The 12,156-nt window shown below is 35.8% G+C and overlaps 1 protein-coding gene across 8 annotated transcripts in view; it reads right to left on the bottom strand.

Annotated features, from left to right (window-relative positions):
• Positions 1-12,156, bottom strand: part of LOC115449255 (transcription factor CP2-like protein 1) — a 63,460-nt gene that overhangs the window by 47,621 nt on the left and 3,683 nt on the right. For 6 of the 8 annotated variants that reach the window (XM_037440219.1, XM_030177021.2, XM_030177019.2 and 3 more), the window contains exon 2: positions 7,267-7,522. The gene's annotated coding sequence lies outside the window, so the exon portion shown is untranslated. Of the gene's footprint in view, positions 1-2,764; positions 3,073-7,266; positions 7,523-9,346; positions 9,455-12,156 lie in introns of those variants that run through there. The other 2 variants (XM_037440221.1, XM_030177018.2) reach the window with 2 other exon arrangements.

Here is a 12,156-nt window from a genome sequence, read left to right as displayed (position 1 = left end):
AGATCATTCAAATTCAACCGCGTCTGAGGGCGCGTAGAGATAATTCACTTTTGCCATGTAAATTACTTAAAAGGGATAAAAAATTATATTCTGCGCAGTAGCCGGCGCGGGTGGTAGTCTTCACATACCATTTTATTTTTCCTTTTTCTAAAGAATATTTCTTTACCGTCAAACCGAGCATCATTTAATGCAATATTTAATTTGAAATCTTTATAATTATAAATTAAGCACAAATTATGTACCTGTTTTTAATGAAAATTACGCGAATAGATGAGTATGACATTTCGCACGGGTAAATAAACGTTTATATAGATGAGTGTTGAAGGGTAATATTTTTGAAGGGAAATTGTGATCAGACCGAACCTAGGACTCGTACAGCCTTTCATTCTCGCTAGTCAATGCTAACACTAAACTGTTCTAAATCCGAACTGTCTGGAACTAGATCTTTGCCCTTAGTAGGCGTTCAGACTTCCCACAGCGGCCCCCGTAATTGACAAGATTACAAAATGACAGGCGACTAACAAGCCGCATAACAAACGTTGGACAACTACAAATATTCAGATTACAACTGTACTCAACTGCATTGTGATAGTTTATACCTGGATCAATTCTGAGGTGAAGCCATTGCGTGAAGCCTGTACTAATATCTTAATATAGCGAGCGCAGGTAACACCACTAAGGGCTTTAGAATTCGAGGTTTGGATGGTGTTCTTGTTAATGCGGAGTCAACACTCGTGATGCTTTACATGAGAGTAGTGGCTTCCTCATTACATAGTGCATTTGTAAAAAACGCTTCTTCATATCTTATAGACAAAACTTAGCAAATTGGGCCACTGTTTAGAACTTCTATACTATCGCGTGACAGGCCGCACCCACCCTCTACCCGAAGAATAAATAAAAAGTTAAACTAGGAATTTGAGTCAACATTTTAAAATTATCACTGTCTCTAAGAATAATCGAAAAAATAGGTAGAATTTATCTTACAATAAAGCGCTATGCTATAAAATCATAACTTATTATATATTGACGTAGATTTTTCTCATAAGTCTGTGATTTTTAAACGACAAGATCATAAAGAGTTATTATTTATATATGAAGCATTATTTTTATTTTATACATTAACAGATAAAAGAAATCCGGACTCAACGATAAATAATGCAATATACATACATACACAATATTGAATTAATTCAAACTACAAGTCGATATAATCAATTAGCGCTGGACGAACGAGAAATAGAAATATTAATCGATAAAAATCCCCAGATATTACCGCACGTGGTCTTCCGAATGTAAAAAGATCAGACTATCGCGTATACTTCTACACTGTATCGAAGGTAATTTACCAAGTTTCGAGTGTTATAGAGGCAACATAGTTAATTAGTAATTAACATAGGGACACTCCTTGGACCCTCAAATTATGTTAGAAGAGTAAACTTTATACCTATGCCTAATAACGATGTTTTTGCATAGTTACTTTTTCTGTAATAAAGGCGCCTAAGGTCTTGAGTAACTGATTAGTTTAAATCAATACATATTATAAAACAAAAAATGTTCCCTTTTCTGTCTGTCTGTATGTTATCGATTATCTCAAAATCTACTGAACGGATTTTTATGAAATTTGGTATGGAGATAGTTTAAGACACTGGGAAGGTTATAGGCTACTTTCTAAAATATATAGCGGGAGTTTTATTGCGAAAAAACTAAAAAAAACTCCTTCACGCGGGCGGAGCCGCGAGCAAAAGCTACTAGTATATAAATTGATAATAAATTCATATAATATCGTAAAGTACAGACAAAAGAAAAACACTTGAAACTAATAAATTAAACAGATTTAATTTATCATAAACGATTATCCAGCGGATAACCCAACAGACAGCAAAAAGTATAGATAATAGATATATTGTCGGTTTCTAAAATTCCGTCTGGTGAAACACTAACTCTTCAGATGGAAATTGATAACGATTGTGTTTTAATGGTATTTTAAAATATACATAAGATATTTTTCTGAACATAATATAGTATTATGTTGGGTCCCGACCCCTATTAGGGGGTGAGCCTCTGGCAAATTCCAGGCAGAATTCCAGCCTCCAAATTAATTTAAGGCAAAAACACCTTATTAAAGTATGTTCTAATTGGGTTATAGAAGGTTTCCAACTAGTATTTGATGAAAAAAAAGGCCATTAAGTCCAAAATATTAAGACGGGTTATAATTTTTCAAAATATTATTCAAAAATCTAGGGCCGAGGCGAGACGTCGATAGGCCGCCGCCTACCACATGATGAGAAGGAATACATATTGCAAACAGTTGGTGCGCTAGTTGCGTCTCTGCGTACCCCAATCGACGAAAAAAGGCGTGAATGTGTGCGTGTGTATGAGTAGAATTCAGAAATTTGGCGAGAATGCGACTGAACCGCGACATCGTCATATTAGACTATGGGTATACGTGCCTAAGTCAGAAAATCTCAATCATTATGCAAAGTAAGTTTAATAGCTTTGCAATATGCATGTTATATGAAAATGTTTTAATATTACAATTTTTTTTAATTAGATAAACAGAGTAATCAGCATGAAGACTAACAAATTTACAAAGAACTACGTAATAGACTTACATTCTAGAAAAACTTGAAAGGTGTCCTTAGAAAAAATAAACACGTGAGAAAAATCTAGTAAACTGAAGTAATATTTTTTAACAACTACCCTTAACCATCCAAGCAAAGTAGGAAAGCATCTGCAGTAAACGCGCCACAAACACCGGTCTCACCTTTTATTCGAGTCCCTAGCAACACACGTATCACATTTAAACCGAAAACGTTCAAATTAACACCATTATAGTAACGCGGCCATATTGGCGAACAACCACATCGGCACGGGCATGATCCTTCCGCAGAAGTCTTTCAAATACATCCTCGATCAATCGACCATTGCGCGGGCGCACGTCGACAGAGCACTCAACGAGCGGCACTAACAGTTCCAAATTTGAAAATTCGAATGGCGATCTTAAGAATTTTTCGAGAAAAATACCCGCCAAGAGCGTACGACGAGCGACGTCTATTGCTAAATTGATAACAGTGAGATGGTCAAATGCATAAGTACGCAATATTGTCATTAATTCACTGACCAATAGCGTGGTGGGACGGAGCGTCGTGTGGATGTCGGGAATTGGGACCACTTGCCTGACGCAGGGTCACACAATCGACGGGTCAAGATGTTTGCTCGTTGGGTACTGTCGGTATATGGGTTAGGTTCTGCATATTTTTCCGGGATATCGGATGTGGGAAAAGGAAAAGCAGTAATTCAACTCACATAACAAATCGCTTCAAAGATTTTAAACTTATTGGTACTTTTATTGTAGTCAATTAGGTAAAGAACAAAAATATTTCTTTCTGTTATTTAGATGGCAAATTGTTCTCTTGACGACAATCCCCGTCTCCTATTAGCACGATGCAATTCATTGCATATTTCGATTAATGTAAGAGAACTGAAAGATAGAATAGGCAGGCATAATTAAGTCTGTCTTTTCTTCGACGCATGTAGTAGCAGACCCTATACCTGGGGATTAGCAGCAACCAACCTGACAACTTGCTTCTGCGTTTCGTGTGGAGAAAGTGATTTTGCAAGTCCAAACACTTCTCCCTTTCCTCCCTTCTTTAATACTCATTCCTTTCATTCAATGCTGGCAGCGGATATATGATTCTTCTGATATTGTGGGTATTTCTGAGCTATCAATATCACTTGTTGGTTGGCCAGACCATAGGTTACAAAAATCCTCCATCCATATGCACAACTATATTTTGTCTTTCAAATTATATCGTATTCACAAAACATATTTTAATAATGTAAAGCAGATAATGCACCACGAGCTAATGCGAGTTGAGATCCAAAATTTGTGATTGTTTAGGGTTTGTGTATAATGCTTCTGTATGAAAATTCCTTGACTTGTCGAGTGCCCGACGGTGTTAAACCAGCTTAGAATTTTCAAAAAATCCTTTCGTACTGCTCAACAGAAAAACTAGCACTCAGAATTTTATACTTCTAGATATCTGTTTAAGTTGTGCATTATCTGTTAGTGTTAAAAGTTTTGTCAAATAAGATATTGTAGGTAATTTTTTTTATTTTAATATGTTACGGTTAGGAAACGGCCAATCAAGATCTCATGCTCGGCCACGTGAGCTGCAGTCAATAGCTAATAAATTCATCTAACGTTTATTGATATGGACGTACCATTGTTGGATATCGTTTTAATATGGTCTTTGAGAATAACAACAAGAAAACCAATAGAATAGTAGCTCTTCTAAGTAAGAAAGAATACTGGAAGCTCAGAGATACCCTTCCAGTAGCAAATCGTATAATTCATCTTTAAAGATTGGCAATACACCCACAATATCTATATGTGAATGTCTAAGCATTGAACATCAAGATATCTTTCTATAATCGGTAACGCTAACGTTGCGCATACAATATTTTAGTGTTGTATTAACGTTAACTATTGAAGAAAGGCATTGGCGACAGCATCAGGTGATAATCTTTAATAAAAATAGTTCTTTATGAGCCAGGATATTCATGTCATGTATTTCTTAATTTATTTACATTCAATTTGAATTTTGTTCCCAGCACTCAATAGTGCCGTTTAGAGCTGTGTATAAGAAAGCTACTAAGGCATGACCACCTTGAATTTAGCCACGACACCCGCACTCTACAATCAACATCGGTCCTCACTCGCTAGTCCCCAGAAAAAATGACTTGGTCACCACTCATGACTAACTTCAGTCCAATTTCTATCTTTATAAGGGGTGCTTTTCCACTAATGGCTAGCTGAAATTATCAGTATGAGTTAACATAACAATCATCTTTACAAATAATCATGAAGTTAAAGAGTTATGGTGCCGATCACTAAATACGCAACTTCAGCACACACTTCGCTTATTTTAAAGTTCTATTTTGTATAGCAGAAATTTATTTAATAGTTACAAATGACGCATTCAAAATCGCTATGTGAGATTGCATGGTTGATTAACTCTTTCTCGCTTTTATCATTTCATTTGATAATTTTTATCAAACCACAAACATCGAAAGGCAACCGTGACGTACTGCTCGACTATTTAAGAAGCTGTACAGGTTAAATGAAAAATAAGTTGAAGGAGCCTTGAAGGGTACGGGCTACAGAGTAAACACACGTATGCTCATGACTTTTATTTAAACGGGTAGGCAGAGTAAGAAGTTCTTTAACATATATTCCCTCGTATGAAAAAGTAAACAGAGAGCCTATCGCCATATTGGGTAAAATTTTGAATCGCTTAAAACCCAAATGTGAAATACGAAAAACACAATTTAAAATGCCAGTTCCGGGAATCGAACCAGAACATTATGGTTCACAGTCCAAGTAATTTATCACTGAACGAATGGAGCAAGTAAACTGAACCTGTTGATAAAAAGAATATAGGTGATTCTAAGACGGAGTAGGTATGCTATAGGAGTCTAGCGTTTGCCAACAGGAAAAATCGCATCGATATAGTTTTTCTTTAATTTCCCTAATCCCTAAAAGTCATACACTAGAAATAGCTTAAGAAAATATGTGAACCTGTCGTGAGTATAAAACATGCTATGCGTAGCCTTCGAATCTATGATAATATATAAAGGTAAAGATTTTGTTTGAACGCGTTAATCTCAGAAACTATTGATCCATTTCTGATTTTTTCACTAAGAGGAAGCTACATTACTTCTGAATGCCACTTTAATCCCGGAAAATATAAATTGGGACTTTTATCTCGAAATTTTTTATTCCCGCAGGCAAAAAATATATAACTAAAACATTAAACGTACTCTACAATTGATTAGGTTTTACAAAATCCTCAAAGGACCTCTAAATCCATAGGAACAACAAACATATTTTTCAAAACACATGTGCTGATCTAAGGGGCATTCATCAGAGGGTCTCGAGAACTCCATGCCAATTAGAGACAATAGCGTGTAATGAACACGCGTGTACTGGGCCACGATGTTTAATTGATATTTATTGGACGCAATTAAAGAGACGGCATGATATTCGCGATTTTACTCACCGAAAACCCGTAGGATGGCACGTAGGACATTGTCTTATTTGAGTTGGTGAGGCCAATTATGTGGTTTGGGGAATATCTCACTCTCATTCAAAAGAATTATGTCGCAAATGTTTGTGAAGAGGCTTACATGTTTCTTAGAAGTGAAAGCAGAAAGCGGTGAGTGGATTTGGATGAAGTTTGGCATACGTTTGTGCTTGAACTCTTTGAGGGTGTTGACGTCGGGTTGAGGGACAAGCGTTAAAATGAATCGAAGTGTACGAAAGTGCGTTGCGCCGTCCCCACATAAGATCGAGACGGGCAGGCTATAACCTCAGATTATATTATTTGCTCTGAAATGTTACTGTACTTAATCAACCTTCTTACAACAATGCTTTGCTTGATACAAAGAAATGGATGCTCAAACATTTTGCGGCCAATAAAAAAACAAACTCATAAACAGCCTATTAAAATCAATTGACGGCCTCTGAGCCGGAGCGTTTGGCTGGCAAACAAAAAATTAGAGGTCATGAATTCGATAGCACTTTTGTAGTCCATAGATATTTTAAAATTCACCCAAAATTCATTCGAACTGATATGATTTAAATGAAATAAGTCATAAGTATTGCACTACAAAAGATTTTCGTACTTTTGCAGCCTCTCGCTCCGTAGCCGGTTTAACAAAAAGTAATTTGTTCGGCCGTATTAAGATCAAACTATTATTCTCGATACAGAACATTCTAGATATTTCCACGATGCGACCGGAACGAAAATAAATGATGGCAAATGTTATCAGAACAGAATCTATACCAATCAAGGAAGTGAACGGACATTAGCGCGCAGTGAGCCATCATCAGGAGTCAATTGGATGTCAACTGACACGTGAGGCCCTGCAGATGATGTCTCAAAAGATGATATCATTCGATATGCTGAGAAAATGCTTTTGTAATGACTGTTCAATCAGTTTTCAGAATTATGTATCACGAGGCATGAAAATATTTTGACCATTCAGATTCCAAGTAAAATGTTCGAACGCACTAATGACATAATAAACTAAAAAAATATATACTTTACCAAATGCGTTATTGAAACAATTGATACTTGACAAAGCATTTTTTTAATTTCCAAATAAAATTTTTCTTTATCCTTAGATTTTTAAAATTCTTTGTGTTTCATTTAGCTTTTTTAAAGAAAATTTTAACATTAGGCTCCCATGAAAGGCACTTACCATTAACAATCACTGGCCGTACACCGCAATAACAATATCCTAATCTCAGTAAATCTTCAATATGGCGGCGCGTATCTTCATTACCGACTCAGGGACAATGATTCCTAATATTTCCATTAAAGCACTAGTAGAAGAACTCGAGACAAATATAACTGTCTCTCTTCAACTCTTGATATGTTGTATATGCGTCTCTTTCTTGTTTAAGGCACGTGATTGAAATGTTCAGAGAGCTGCACAAGCAATAATCAGGGCTGATCTGGAAAGGAAATTGATTTAATTTATTTTTTCCGTTACACAACAGCTCCTTAATTTTCGAACGGAACCCAAACATATTTTTCAAGAACGTCAGTAGTCGAGGCAGTGGACACGGGGAAGCATAATTTTTATGGATAAGACAGTGTCAGGATTTTGATATGCTGTTGCTAACAATACAGTATATTCCTATCTTAAAATAGAACTGGTAATCCCACAGAAGGTTCACCTAATATCGTAAAGGTGATCAGTACAACTGTTGGCTTATTCGTAACGCCCAAGGATACTTGACGCAAGCGCCGCGAGAAAGAACTGGATAGGGCTGGAACGAAATTAAGAAGCATCGCGTCGGATAGTTTCCTTGCCACAACTAGAACCAGCCACAGGGCTATGGTCATCATATTAGCATACATCCTGTTACATAACTTTGCATCAAGAGAATTCTTGAGATTAGAAAAAATGCGAGAAGTTTTAAAGTTCTTTTATGTTTTCGAGAGGTTTTTGCGTATTATACGTTAAAATACTTCGCATGACACTGATTTTTCTCATTTACCATGTAGTCTTCGGTATGCCTAATTGGATTTTTATTTTTGTAGTATCATCCGTAATATCTCTTCGGAATCTTATTAGTTTGTTACCTCGTAAAACCTTTGTTTCAGAGAGTTTTTTAATAATTACATAAAGCTGAATGAGTATTTGTCAACGTAAGATCTCGAATATTCTATATTTTTTCTGATTGTATGTTTATAGTGTCATTCCATCTCTATTTTCTCGAGACCATAATACAAAGGTTACAACAGTCTAAATGTTCTTAAATTTTTTACCATCCTATTTTTTTTATTATTTTCTGTATCTAGCAAAGTCGGGGGAAAAAGCACGACTTATAAAATTTAAACCTATTATTTTTGGCTTAGTTTAAATTTCAACTAAGATCGTATTTGGCTTCTAAATTCCCGTATAGATTTCTTAGAAATTATAATGTTTGCATACAAAGTTTCTATCCCTATCCGTTTAAAATAAATAAAAGTGTTATCTTACGTAAAAATCTTACAACACGTGAAGGGAAGACCGTCGTTTTGCAATTACTGAGCGACAACTCAATTTAAACCGACGGCACGAGGCAAAATGGACTTTAACACTGCGCAATAAACCATGATATTGGCCATAACAAGACTACAAATGGACGTCACCAACTCTGGACCATTTAAAGTAAGATTTATCATAGCAGGGTTCAGTACGAACCAGAGTTTACCAGTTTTAGATGGTTTCTTTAAAAGTTCTAGAAGCTTTTCTATTCGAACACCTGAATTTGGATATTTTTAAGATAAAACTATTTATCACAATGCATAGTGGAAGTGTTTAGTGATAAAAGAAAAATAAAATTCGAAATACTCATAAATATAGGGTGCAAACCTTAAACATTCAGAAAAATGGAAAATAGAAGACAGTTATGAAAATAAATTTACTGAAACTTTCGTTCATTGACAGCAGTAAATATTTATAAGAAATGTCTGCGAGATAGAGACTGGGTAGACGAAGGTAAATAAAATTGTTGCATTACGTCAAGCATTTTAAGGCTATCTTGGGACAATACTCTGTAAGCCAAATTATGGACAAGAATCTAGGACTAAGATTGAAACAAACTAGAAAGAAACAATCCACGCAAGACAATATTTAGAATATGTACAAACATTTTACTAGAATAAAAAAGAAACGAAGAAAGATGTCGATAGCATAACAATATTCGAACAAGAAGAAACATTATTAAGGCGAAGATTAAAATATGAAAGAAGTACTCCCACTCTACATAGAACTATGAAAAACTCACCAAAAACAATCATATCCTCCGACGCCATATCGGCAACTGGCCATTTTACACTGGACAATACAATTTTTTAAATTCCACACTTGAATAAATCACCGCAAATGCATGCGTCGCCTCTTGCCGGCACAGCAGCGTACAAATCCAACAAGAGCCAGGATTGCAGTGTGCGTTAAAGTTGTCACAATGAGGGGGAGTGCACAATTGGGAGCAGAATCGAATGACCTCTTAAATAGTATAGTCCGTCGCATAATTTGGGACGATTGTTTCATGCCTTTATGTTTCGTAGCAGAAAAGTTGAGTGTAGTGAAATGTAATGAGCGAAATAGGAGCCTACGAGAAATCAGTTTTAAGACTCGTAGGTCGTGTAAAAAAGGTTGAATGTTATTTAAAAGACTGTACATTTGATTGTATTGGCTATTATTTACTCTTTGAAAATAAGGCAATTACAAAATCATAGATCCGACAATGCTGTGTTGCGGGCGAACCTTGCATTTCCAATATAGGAATTAAAAAAAAACAAGTTTTTCCGACATAAGTCTGAGATGTGCTGCAGACTGCAGACTGCAAGCGACACTGATGGTTTCTTTGAATTTCTATAAAAGTGTGCGGCCGCGGCGCGCAGTTGCTGCCGACCGCGTCATCACTCGTGATGTGAACCTTAACGCGTCCACACTATCCATAGAATACTAAAATAAAAGGAGTGAAGGATCAGTCTTGTTCTTATCAAATAATCCACCAAATATAAGAGTGAAACAATAAATACTTCAAAGGTTTTATTTATTTAAAAGGTTTCATGAGATAAATTGTCAGCTTGAAATTGGTTAAATAATGCGTCAAAATTAAAATGCGTTATTCAAATGTCATTATTCAAAATGTCACATCCCCAAAAGTTTGATAATGTATCTGACGTAATGTGAAAAATCAATGGTAACGACTGGGACCTGCAGTCGCGGCATGTGCGGCTTGCAGTCTCTCGGAATAGAACCGCAGGCAACAATGCGGTCTGCGGCTTCTCTCGGACTTGTACCTTATACTTTAATGATTTGACATGTAATTTTTTTCATTTCTGGGGCCGCTACTACAATCATTAACGCTGATAGAAAACAAAAAATATTATACGAATGACATATCCTATCGATAAGTCGAATTCATATGATATGTCATTCTCATTATGTATGCATTTACGATTGTGGAAAGGTATCATGACTACGGCCCCTAGAACATTCAGGATATGACATTCTCACACATAACGTTAGCGTTAACGATTGTGGAAAGGCATTAGCTACGGCTCCTTGAAACATTCACTATCTTCTCAGCAAGATACAACACAAATAAAAATATTAGGAGAGAATAGCCTAAACATTAGACTAACTACTCGACCTAGACCCCTGCCACTGCGATTAATGTAAAGCAGGTCCAAGGATATGACAATTTTATATTACGACAGTGAAACAGACAGAATTTTTGGTAATGATGAATCAGTAGCGACGAGTGAAATTTTCCGAAAGAAAACCCGACACAAATATACGTCTAAAAATATGCACAAATGAGGTTTGCAAATCGTTCTAATGATAATTATATTTTGCAAAAATTAAGAAAGGGAAGCCGGCAGGAATCGGGTTATATGCAATGAATAATCTTTAATCCATAACCGAACTAATAAAGTAGATAGATTCGGAGGAGCTGGAAAAATAAATTTTTGTTATAAATATAATCCAAAAATATCAGCACAACATTACTTTGTTAATCGAGATAACCCTATATCCAGATCGCTATCATCCCGTCTACATAATTATTGGCCGCTAACACAACGTTTCCTGTGCGAATGGGATCAGAAAAATATGTTTATCTTCATAGCTCAGAAGTGCTCAAACAGTATTGATTTGACTCTTGAAGTTAAAGCACTTGAGTGCTTCTAAAATATGTAGTAAAGGCCTTCTAGCTACTGGGTAAAGTGGTCTACCTACGTTGAAGCTAAAACTTTTCTTAGTTATTCAATGATTTAGTTTAATTTCCTTTCCTTCCGTTAGTGCTAAACAGTTTTTCGCGTCTTTGTACCTTAGCTAATCACAAACGTTTCTTCTAACCTGGCTAAAAACATTTCGAATTGATATTTTAAATAAATTTTTAGATCCAAACGACGCGACGGTTAACAAGCTAATTGACTTAAGCGACATTTTCGAAATATTTTAACTAGGTTCATAAAAACAGAAAAAAGAGCTAATTTAAAATATGTATGAAACTTAGGCTGGCTTACACGACCTACTAAACATGGTTAGCGCTAAACACATTTAAAACTTCGTCCTGTTACTGTCATTCATTAGAGTTGAGGAGGACGTCACTATGATTAAAAAATATTTAGCGTTAATCATATTTATTTAGTGGTCGTGCAAGTGAGCCTTTGTCGCAAAAAATTGTCGCTTACTTTCAATTATCGATATAAATATTCATATGTGTACGGAACAGCGAATCGAGTGGCTATTCGCGCATGGCGAATTTTTTAATAAGTTTATTGAACAGAATGTGTCGCAGGTCGGCCAGCATGACGTCACTACGCGATATTCGGTCTATAATGTAGCGAAAATTCTAAGTATGGATTTCTTAATCGCAGGCCTGTGTATCAAAGCTCTTCTACATACGAACCTCCAACACATTGTTTTCCCGCCAAATAGCTGAGCGTTTGAAGAATAACGTAGCCAATGTAATAATTGAGTATAATGATTTAATTATACTCAATTATTCCACTATACAGATACATACAGATTTTATTTTATTTTATTTCGGGATCGATCGGAAGATATGGATTAGGATCG

The sequence above is a fragment of the Manduca sexta genome, chromosome 18 (assembly GCF_014839805.1).
Source record: "Manduca sexta isolate Smith_Timp_Sample1 chromosome 18, JHU_Msex_v1.0, whole genome shotgun sequence".
NCBI lineage: Eukaryota > Metazoa > Arthropoda > Insecta > Lepidoptera > Sphingidae > Manduca > Manduca sexta.
The sequence above is the reverse complement of the archived record's forward strand: the minus strand, read 5'-3'. Positions and strand labels throughout refer to the sequence as shown.